The sequence below is a fragment of the Anser anser genome (assembly GCF_964211835.1).
Source record: "Anser anser genome assembly, chromosome: 5".
Classification (NCBI taxonomy): Eukaryota; Metazoa; Chordata; class Aves; order Anseriformes; family Anatidae; genus Anser; species Anser anser.
The window spans coordinates 55,349,341-55,360,820 of NC_139725.1; the positions used below are offsets into that span (position 1 = coordinate 55,349,341).

At 36.9% G+C, this 11,480-nt stretch overlaps 1 long non-coding RNA gene across 1 annotated transcript; it reads right to left on the minus strand.

The window, feature by feature from the left end:
* Positions 1 to 3,002: 3,002 nt before the first annotated feature.
* On the minus strand, positions 3,003 to 10,292 carry LOC310900838. Its single transcript, XR_014585416.1, has 3 exons — positions 10,133 to 10,292; positions 9,383 to 9,500; positions 3,003 to 3,019 (listed from the first exon to the last, which is right to left on the minus strand). It is a non-coding gene; the product is annotated as an uncharacterized lncRNA (long non-coding RNA).
* Positions 10,293 to 11,480: the final 1,188 nt, after the last annotated feature.

Consider the following 11,480-nt stretch of genomic DNA (forward strand, 5'->3'; position numbering starts at 1 on the left):
CAAGAAGAGACTGAAATGAGTATGTGATAATATGACAAAGGCATCAGTTAATGAAATTTTAGCAACACACACCAAGAATGGTTAACTACGGTGGTTTTTGATAAGAATTCTCAGCAAAGAAACACATAAAGGAAGCCTCAGGTTTCTGATCACTACTGTAAATATAATAAAGGAAGACAAGGGTGGGAAGGGAGGTGCTCAGTCATAACCTTCAACAGCCTGCCAAATTAAACAAGAAGGAGTTTGGTTTTCAGCCAACAAAGACGAAGTAAAAAATGAAAGCGGGAAAGCTCTGAGTAGAGCTTTTTCTGGTAGAAAGAGACTCGTGTATGATACTTTGTAGATTGCTTTGGAACAATACAAATGATTGAAGAAAATTCAAGTCTTTTGTTTGGAGTCATTTGATTGGAGAAAATTGAAATCTTTTTGAAAAAATTACAAAATGAGAAGGTATTAGTCCTTCATACACCTGCTGGAGATGAATAAGGTAGAAAGAACTTTGGAAAAGTGGAAATTCAACTGGAAAAGTGCACTTATTGTTTTCACTGCTGTTTCCTGCTGAAGCTGAATTCAACATGGGATTAGCCTTCCAAATTCAATACTAGACAAGTTAGGATAGGTTCTTTGAGAAGAGGCTGCTGGAGACCGTTGCTGCATGAGAAAAAGGTTAGCAAGACAGAGATAAGAAATATTTCTGGAATTAACTCCTTGTACTTGGTCTGCCAACAACAGGATATAGAACTGCAAAGTAATAAATTTTGCAAAACATTTTTAACACATTTCACAACATGTTAATTCATATTTGCCACAGATCTTTGACAAACATAATTGCACTTTGTACCATGGCCATCACATATCTTCCTCAGTTCAGTTCCAGAGTGAGGAACTCACTCTGTTTCTTCTCATGCATAGATGATCAGTGTTTCCTCCTGCTCTGGAAGTGGAACACTTACAACTGCATGCAAATTATATTTGTTCTGAACTCAGAAGTTTAGGCAACCAACAGTAATTTGATTCTGGAAAGACAGCTTTTCTAAAATAATCCAACATTTAATTGTCATTTGGAGACAGGAGTCAACAAGGAGTCGCCCAGCAAGACTATTATATAAGAGGAAAGACACCAGCCTTTCTGGTTCAGCTTGCTGATGTCTGCTTGTCCATCTCCTTCTTTCCTTATTGTGTTTTTCCCACTAAATAGGTATTTAATGATTTCTTTAATGTCTCTTAAGAGGGTAGAGGTGGGAGAGAAGTTGCTGATTGTTAGATAAAGCTTGCAGCAATCATTTCCCATTGTTTAAGAAAAAGTACTGTCCATAGGTTGTCTTAAAAAATTCTTGATTTTTTGACAATGTGACAGATCACTGACTGCAAATAATTCCAGATTTTTTTGTCTCCCAGGCAAGAATGAAACTTAACACATTACTTCTTGTCAGAATTGAAAGGTAGAAAGCTAAAAGATACAAAGTGAATGGAAAGCTATTGCAAGATTGTCTTACATTCTCCAGAGTGATCAGTATCATAACAGTTAAAACATGCTTAACAAGATATTTTCTCTTTCTGTTCACAAAATAGATACGTTCTTATGAGATTACCTCAGAAAGCAGGAGCTGGCCACTAAATAATAAGCTGAAAGGGTCATGGAAAGAAAACGCTTAAATAAGCAATGATCACCACTAGAGAACCTAGAGAGAGAACCAGAAAAGGTGAGCATCAGAAGTACTACAATTATTCCGGAAGAAATGTTCCAAATAAATTTTAGAAATATTTTATGGTGCTATGTATTTATCTTCCACACACTGATCACAGTGATAAAGTGTAAGTGTAATACAAGAAATAAAGCCAACATTCAGAAAAGGAAGGAAAAAAAAAAAAAAGCAGTTCTCAATTCAAACCACGGTTCTGGTAACAGATGGAAATTGAACCTCTTAGACTGTTCTTACCATAACGACTACTTGGAAAACTTGCTAACTCCAATTATAGGCACAATTAGCACTTTTTAAGGACATAGTTGCATAAAGCAGTGAGATAGATCTAATATCAAATAAATACATGCACAAATAAATAAATCCTGGTTTATTTTACATTGATTTATCACACTCGACAACTGGAGAAGGATTCATCTTCTTCACCACTTCCCCAGATTTTCTCAGTTTCCTGGCTTCCAGAGAATGGAATTGTCTTCATGATTTTTAGTGACACCTGCAGTTCTCTAAGAAAAACACAACGAGAATTTTTCTTCCTGTGGAGAAATTTTCTTCCCAGCACAGTGCCCTCTATTTCATTTATCCACCACTAATGGGGCAGTGGGCATAACCAAAATGGTGAGGCATAAAATGAGGTTTTCCAGTGGCTGTTGAATCAGCTCAATAGGGCCATTGAGAGTCAGCATACTTGGGACTTAGACCAATGCAGAGTGCTCTTATGAGCAGAGAAATTAAATAGAACTTTCTTCCCTTTCCCTTAGGCAACCCCATGATATATCCCAGTTGCAGCTCAGGGTCTACCTCTGTTTACTCAGATGATGTTTCCTAAGCTACAGGCTTTTTTCCAGCCCACAATATCAGAGACAGAATCCTAGTACTATGTAGCTACACACTTACAGACACACTGTGCAACTTCTAACATCACTTTGTATAGCTCGTTCTCATAGAGCTTCATACTATGACACTGATAGACATATTTTAGTGATTGTCAAACATTATCTGGAAAAGAGTTATTGATCCATGAAGGACAGACCAAATGTTTCTTTAAAAAAAAAAAAAATTGTCAACAGTCTTGTTGATGCTGTTTACTATACACAATATCTAGTTTGTTTATTTAAAGGGCTTCTGAGAGACTATGAGAAGTTTCACTGCTATTTATCCCCAAGCATGGATGTCAGCCTGCAGCTGTAATGCAAATGTACTAACATTTCCAATGAAAAAAACTTATAGCGAAATTTAAATTGAAACTAGATATCAAATAAAACTTACCTTTCCCCCCTCACCTTCCACACACACACCCCCCGAAAATGCTGACTCTGCAAACAAAACCGTATTAATGAATTTTGGATTATTTTTCTACCAAATGCCTAAACAATAGAAATTATATATAGAAAAGTACTTAGAAAACCTTGGATGAATAAAGAGAAACCAAAATGTTTTTTTTTCAGGAAAACAGTGAGGTGAATACTCATGTATTTTCCACATGTGAAGGTACTTAATGGTTAGCAATTTGATATACCTAGCTCATTCTGCACATGATCAGAGACTAATTCTTAAAACTGATAATTATGATTTTTATTCCACAGTTTTAAATTGACTATCAATATGTCCTGAAGGTCTTTTTACCTCCTAAATTTCACATTCCTGATTAGTCATTAAACTATCACCTTTCATTATCTACACTGTTTCCCTCTTGGAACAATGTTTATCTCTAATAGTCAATGGTCTGATAAATATTCTGGAATACATTAAGTCTTTATCACTAGGACTCACAGGCTTGTGCAGTGACAAAGAGATAGGGCTATTCTGTAATTCAGTAAAAGAAAAATATAATGCACTCAAACATACAATTATTGTCTTTTTTTTGTTTACAAGACACACATTTAGTGGAACAAAATGTCCTTTGGAAAATAAGAGGTATTGACTGTGTTCAATTGAGCATCCCTTTAATCATTTATGCTGTACATGACAAAAATTACATTTAACATTAAGCCTAGGCTCCCTTTGATCAAGGACAAATGCTCCTTCTGGAAGAAACAAAGGAAAGTTGGCAAGAGAAAGGAGCCTTAAGTTATCCTTAGGTGACATGTGACCATACAAGGATAAAAGTGGTTAGGGTACTTCATCAGGGAAGGCCACCAAAGACCATCAAGGACCCCCAGTATTTAATTCTGTTCAGTATACTTTCTTCTTTTGAAGGGTGGGAGTGAGAGAGTGGTTGTGGTGGAGTTTAGCTGCCCAGCAGGGTAAAATCACCACAGTAAGATAGATAGATAGAATATGCATTAATTTATTGTAAAAGTATAATGAAGAGGACAGTGTTGGGCGTGCTTGATTTGTGGAAAATCCACAAGGAACCCAGGTCTGAATAAAAGTATTATCCCTCCCGAGTGTGTGAGAAATGGCTTATTGCACACCAGGTAAAGGATCAGATTTTTCAGACAACAGTTTTTGGCAACCCGGGTGACATGGCTGTGACACCTTGCTCGGATCAACTTACCGACTGCTAGTGAGGAGAGACTGCTCTCTGGATTTTGGTGCACACCAGCCTTTTGATCAGGGACTCTGCAGATATTCTCCCTAGCAGAAGCGAGTAAGCAACGCAATGGCACAACATTTGTTAAAAGAGATATTGCCTATTTTGGTTGACTGGTAATCATATGCACTTGACAGTGGCAACTGGAGCATGCAATTTGATGGTATACGCATGCATAAGGTGTATATTGGAAATTGGACATTTGACAGCAGTGACTGGCGTATATGAAGTCTTGGTTGAAAACTTTCTTTTTGAGTAAACATATGGGCACACAGGGATCTACAATACCTCCTTGTTCCCCCTTGTGTTGTGTTTTAAGGCACTGGACAAGTTTGGAGGGGATCCCCTGACAAAAATAAAAATGATTGAAGATTGTAATTATTGGTGGCCTATGTATAAACCAGATAGAAAGGAGAAATGGCCAGAGATTGGGACTTTGAATTACAATACCATTTTACAATTAATGTTGTTTTGCAGAAAACTAGATATAAATAGGATGAGGTGCCTTATGTGGATATATTCTTTCCTTTAAGAAATGATCATGAGACTCAAAAGAAGTGTAAACTGTTAACATCAAATTCTAATGTAATGATGATTATGGAGATATGAAGAACCTGTTATGTTGAATCAGAATATGTTGTTCTGCTTGCAGCATATGAAAAAGATGTCTGAAGCTAGAGGACAAGGAGGAAGATATTCAGATGTTGGTGGCTCCTGATGGGGAAGGTGTTATGAGCGGAATAGGAGGTAGAGAACAGGGTAGTAAGACTTTTAGTCCAGTAGCAGGAAGAAGCTGAGCACAGCAGCATCCCATAGTACAAGCCCCCTCCCTTCATCAGGCAGTAGGTCCAGATGGTTCACTGGTATACGTAAAAGTACCATTTACAACATCGAACTTAATTAATTGTAAGGAATCTGTGAGATCCTATCAGGATGATCCAGACAAAATGTACCAGTCTTCTAAGATGATTGTCAAGGATCATAACTCAGATTGGCAGGATATTCAAGTGCTGCTAAATAATTTATTTACACCAAAAGAAAAGAGAATGTTTATAGAAAAGTCAAGGGATGAGAATGAAAGGCAGAATGCTATAGTCCTGATCAACACATGCTGACTAAGGAACATGATTGGGATCTGAATACAGGTACAGGGAGGCTGATGATTAAACAATATCAACAGTTAATTCCTCATGGAATTAAGAATGGAATAACCCCACCAAAGAATCTTGCTAAATCGTAGAAAGTGCTACAAAGTAAGGCAGAGGATCCATATGCCCTTGATAAGCAGCTGTGTGAGGTAGCTCAAAAATGCACAGATCTGAACCCAGAAGACAAGGCTAATAAAAATGGCCATTACTACCCTGTTTGTAGGGCACTCAGCACCTGATATTAAAAGAAAGTTGCAGGAAGTGGATTTGATATTGGGAATTATTATCCCAGCTGATTGAAATTGCATATAAGGTCTTTAATAATAGGAAAGAGGTTGAAAGAAAAGGCAAAATGAATAAGAAAAACTAAAGGTCAGGAAAAAAAATGTGGCAATACTGGCAGCCACCTTTGCAAGGCTCAGGCTCCATCTAGGGGACGAGGTTTTAAAGGATGACCATGGTGAGGAAGAGGTCAAGGAACAGCAATAGGATCCAGCATTAAGATTACATTGGCAAAGGACCAGGATGCCCTTTGTAAGGAAAGGGGACATTGGAAAAATGAATGTCCAAAAGGACAGTCTAATTGGGTTCTTATCCCCAGTACAACCCTGGTACCTGGGGAACTGATTGGGATTGTGGAGGAGGACTCAGATTGGCGGGGACTGGGGGTTGAGGAAATGATTTCCTCAGCTGAACAGAGGAAATTTCAAAATTCTAGTTGATACAGGAGCAACTTTGAACAGCTGTAAGGGACCCATGAGTAAGTATTCCATAACTGTAGTTGGTGCAAAAGGAAAGCAGGAAGTTAGACCCTTCTTCCAACCAATTAAGTGTAAAATTGGTAACAAAATATTTTTACGTGAGTTTCTATATATGCCAGAATGCCCGGTGCCTCTGACAGGAAGTGACTTGCCAAATGAACTTGGGGCACAAATAGCTTTTGATGAAAACAAGGTAAGAATTCACATTCCACAAAATAATACCTGGGAGGCACAAATGTATATGGTGCAAGAATTCCTTAAGACACTGGAAAGCAAGAATAAGAACACATCAAGGAATACTCCCTCTGAGATAGAGGACGTTGTAACCCCTTTCATATGCGCAACTGAGAAACCTAGAAAAGCTAAATCGGCCGAAACAATAAGAATAGTGTTAAAGCTGGGAGTCAAATCAGTAAGATGAAAACAGTGTCCTATGAAATTGGAGGCTCTTACTGGACTGAAACCTATTGTAAACAATTTTCTCAAGAACGGACTATTGGCAAATTTATTTTTCAGAATTACCCAAGTGTGAGTGGTATAAATATTTATTTGTGATTGTTGATATATTTTCAGACTGGCCAGAAGCTTTCCCATGTCACACCAACAAAGCCAAGGAAGTAGTAAAAGTATTATTGAAAGAAGTATCTAGATTCAGAGTCCCTGAGGGATTCTCATCTGATAGGGGACCCCATTTTGTAGCAGAAATTATTTGAGAAGTTTCAAAATTTTTACAGATTAAATGGGATTTATACACTCTGTGGAAACCACAGTCTAGTGGGAAAACAGAAAGGACGAATCCAAAAACTAAGCAACAGATTAGAAAATTATGACAAGAAATCCAGATGAATTGTACAATGGTTTTAACCCCTGGAGTGGGAACAGCCATGAATTATCATACCTTAAAATGTATTGCCTGTGCACTCTTGAAGGATATAAATTTTACCTCACAGGCTTTGACAGCTATTGGAATAGAAAAAATGCAAATTCAGGAAGCTACTTTGGAGAAATGGGCAGCTTTTGATTACTTGCTAGTAAGACACAATCATGGGTGCAAAGAATTCAAAGGGATGTGTTGTTTCAATCTCTCCGATAATTCACAGCTACTAGAAGAAAACATTCAAAAACTAAAGAAGTTAGCCTCTGAAATTTATGAAAAGGAAGGACTGGATATTTCTTGGTTAACCTTGTGGCTCCCTTATTCAGAGTGGCTTAAACAGCTATTTGTAATTATTTTGTTGATCATTTCACTGATTATAGTCACTTGGTGTCTGATTCAACGTGTTTCTCTTTGTATCCCAAGGAGATATAAAGGAATGATTTGATACTAAAAGGTGTTAAAACACATTAAGACTCAAGAAAGGGGGGAGATAATTGTAACGGAACAAACTCTCCTTTGGAAGAGAAGAGGTATTGTCTGTGTTTAATTGAGCATTCCTTTAATCAAGTATAATTTATGTAGTACATGACAAAAAATAAGTTTAACATTTAACCTAGGTTGCCTTTGATCAAGGACAAATGCTCCTTCTGGAAGAAACAAAGGAAAGTTGGCAAGAAGTCTTAAGTTGTCTTTAGGTGACATGTGACCATACATGGATAAAAGGGGTTAGGGTACTTCATCAAGGAAGGACAGAAAAGACCACCAAAGACCCCCCAAAGAAAGGAAGGCATGCGCAGAAGGGTCTGAAGAGGAACCAAGAAGAATGACACCACATAAGTATGGAACTCGTGTAGATTAGAATGAACATGTATTATATAGATAGATAGAATATGCATGAATTTAATGTATAAATGTAACAAAGAAGCTGGTATTGGGTGTGCTTCATTTGTGGAAAATCCACCAAGCACCCAGGCCTGAATAAAAGTGTTCTCTCCTGAGTGTGTGAGAACTGGCTTATTGCACACCGGGTAAAGGATCCACTTTTTCAGACACACACGTATTATAATTTCCTTGGCAAAGCAGTCTGGAATCTTTAATTCTTCTGAGGATTATGCTACTAGAAAAGCTTTGTATAGAAGCTCCTTCTGTAATTCATACTGACACCTTACTAAATCCTAGCTAAATACTCTGGATCAAGACCACAGTTTCAGTGTTCCATAAACAAGGATTGTCTGGAAAAAATATCCTTAAAATGTTTAGATCTCCAAAACATATCAAAACTAGTTAATTTAAGGTTTGCATAAAGCCAGACTTTATCATGAAATTAAAATGTAATCAGCTGTTGTGCACTAAAGTTAAGGAAGCTTAGATGGGATACTTATGTGTGTGACTTAGCACTGCCTAGATTGGAGACATTAAACAGAAATGCCATTGTGTTTACAAGACAAAAAGATCAAGGTGTGCCCTGAAGAACTTACTGTTTCCAAAGAATTAACAGTAACACCATCATATAGAATGTTAACTTCAGGCACTAACATCTAACCTTTTTAGTAATTAATTAGCACTGATAACAGACAGTTGATTCATTCTGAAATACTGATCGACGTCCTTTCTTGAGTACTTGAATTGCTCGCCATTTCCAAGCCAGAATGCCTAACTCTCCAGTTATTTCAATAATTGTCTTTGGTAACCAAATACTCCTCTCAAAAACTGAATGCAAAACATAGGAAATAGGGAGATCCTAGATCTGTTGCATGTTTCCTGTTTGTAAGGAAAGATAAATCAGACTTAAAATTAATAACACACTACCAGGGCTTACACTTTTCGAGGACTGTCGAGGCACAGACCATCTAATACTAGTAATCAGTAAAACATTGTTCTCATTGCAGCAGAAGACTCCTAGCAAACAGAACCAGCCTAAGAATTCTTAAGATAGTGGAGTGGAGTATAATTGTGGAAATGAAAGTGGAGGAATGATACGACAGGTAATTCTTAAAGAGTACAGCATGCTTTAAAGGGTCCAGTGCTCTGTTGCCATGAAAATCACCGTTGTTACACAGGCAGTGCATTAGAATGGGAACTTGTCTGCTTTATCAAGAACAATCTGGAGTGATGTGATATGTGAAAGACTATCTGGCCTCCACTAAAAGAGGAAAGAATGTCTTAAGATCCAGGAATGCAAGGAAGAAATTTGTCAAGAAGTTTGATTCTGTGTTGAGAAAACAAAGCCAAATAGTTTAGCAAACAGCACTGGAATGACATTGAGAAATAAGCAAATCCACTCAGACTAATGAGAAAGGAGGCTGCTCCACCTAAGCAACCTCAGGAAGCAAATACCTTTGGAGTAAAACACATACCTACCAACCACTGGGTACTGACATTGGTAGTTAAGACTCTCTAGCATGAGCTCTTCTTTTAATGATGAGATGAAAGCATATTATCTCAACATTCCTTCTAGCAGAATGGTGTAGAACCCTGAGTTAAAAAAAAAAAAAACAAAAAACAGGTCTGTTCTTTCCATAAGCCACAGCCAATACACGCCATGCCTAAAATATTAAATTGTTCAAAACAATAACAACACACATTTATTTCTGGTTGCAAATACCATCACCTTTAAAAATGTGTAATGCACATTGGGAATTCAGCACTTCAATATATAGTACTGAAAACATTCATAGTGCTAGATTTCTTGTTTCTGTATTTAATCATACACAAAACCACTCCAAATAATTTTTTATATTTCCATGCATCCACCTACACACTGGTGTCCTAGGTCCTGCTCCATGTAAGCAAGGTCGAAGCAGGAATTTCCATTCCCTGCTCTAAGGAGCCTTCTCCTGCTCTAAGGAGCCTGCTTTGGCAGGGGGGTTGGACCCGATGATCTTTCGAGGTCCCTTCCAACCCCTTTGATTCTGTGATTCTGTGATTCTGTGATTAATTTCAATAATGTAGGATCTAATCCTGCATGTAACACTAAACAGAAGATTGTCATAGTTTGTGGCAGTTCTTCAATAAAACAACACTTTCTTAAGGACAGTATTTTTGCAAAAGTCCTGTGTGAAGGTAATAAAGGGTTACACAGAAAAAATTTAAATTAAAACACTTACCAGTTCTTCCTGCTTTTATCCCTTTTCATATCATACCTCCTCAAAAAATTGTGAATTACTTAAACAGTTGCAGCTGGTACAGAATGCATTTGGAATAACCATGAATTTCTACAGCTTTGTCAGCAGCATGCTTTGGCTTAAAAAGTCAAAGGATGGCTCAAATTCCATTCATCTCTTCCCCAAATAAGTTCTTGCTACCTTGTATGAAAATAATAATAATAATAATGATATGCCAAAGTAGAAAATTAAACAGTTTGGGATAAAATGGAATGATCAATTAACTGAGTGTGTACATGAACTTAAGTGTTTGATTAACACTAATTGGCGTAATTATTTCAGTCAAGACTAACAGCATATGGATAGAATAGGAAGAAGTATTTGTGATAAAAATTAGTCAAGACAGTCAAATCTGAAACTTACTGCTAACATTTGCAGAAGAATCATAGCATACTGAGCAACAGGAAATAAAATTCATTAACTACAAAGACAGTATCTCTGACTCTGGAATTTCCTGAACTACAAAATGCTGGAGCTGGAGAGAATGTTCTGACAAAGTAACGATACATGATTCTCCTGTTCTAATGTTTGTTTGTTTGTTTTTTTTTTTCTCGCAGCATTTTATTTTTGCCAGTGTTGGAGACAGGAAACTGGGCTAGAATGACCTTACGTCTAACCCAAAATAATCATTCCAATGTTTTTAAAATGGATAATGGACACATAAAATCAATTAAGGCTACATCATACATCAGGCAAAAACGTGTAAAAAGATGATCTCAACTATCTTCATACTGAAAGGTGGTCTTGGAGTAAAAACATAAACAATTAAGAAAGAGAGAAAATAATTCTGAGACAATATAAACCTATCATGTTCCCAGATCTACAAATTATGCAGTTCTGACAGCAAGAGATTACTAATGTTAATACTGCAATTACTAATGTCATTAACAATTTTAAGAAGGTTAACATAGGAGAATGTTATTTGTTACTTTGCAAATAATAAGACTCATCACAGAATTCTCACATAGCAGCTGAGAAGCAGTATAAAGCTGGATAGACCTTTGGTCTTTTTTCATATGACTGATCTTTGATTCTAAATCTAAGTAAATGAAGTCCAGAATTTACATTCAAATATTCATATGGATAGTAGGGTAAGTATAGTGAATGTTCACAATTATTATAATTAGTTATACCCATTTTGTGGAAAGAGATATGAAAACTTAAACCTGTTTAACAATTAGAGATCAGGAAAAGACCAAGGCCAGGCCAGAGCAGTTTCCTGTAAAATTCTTCAACTTTTTTTGAAAGCACTAATATATCAGTAATTTACAGAGACAGGATACAGAGCCAG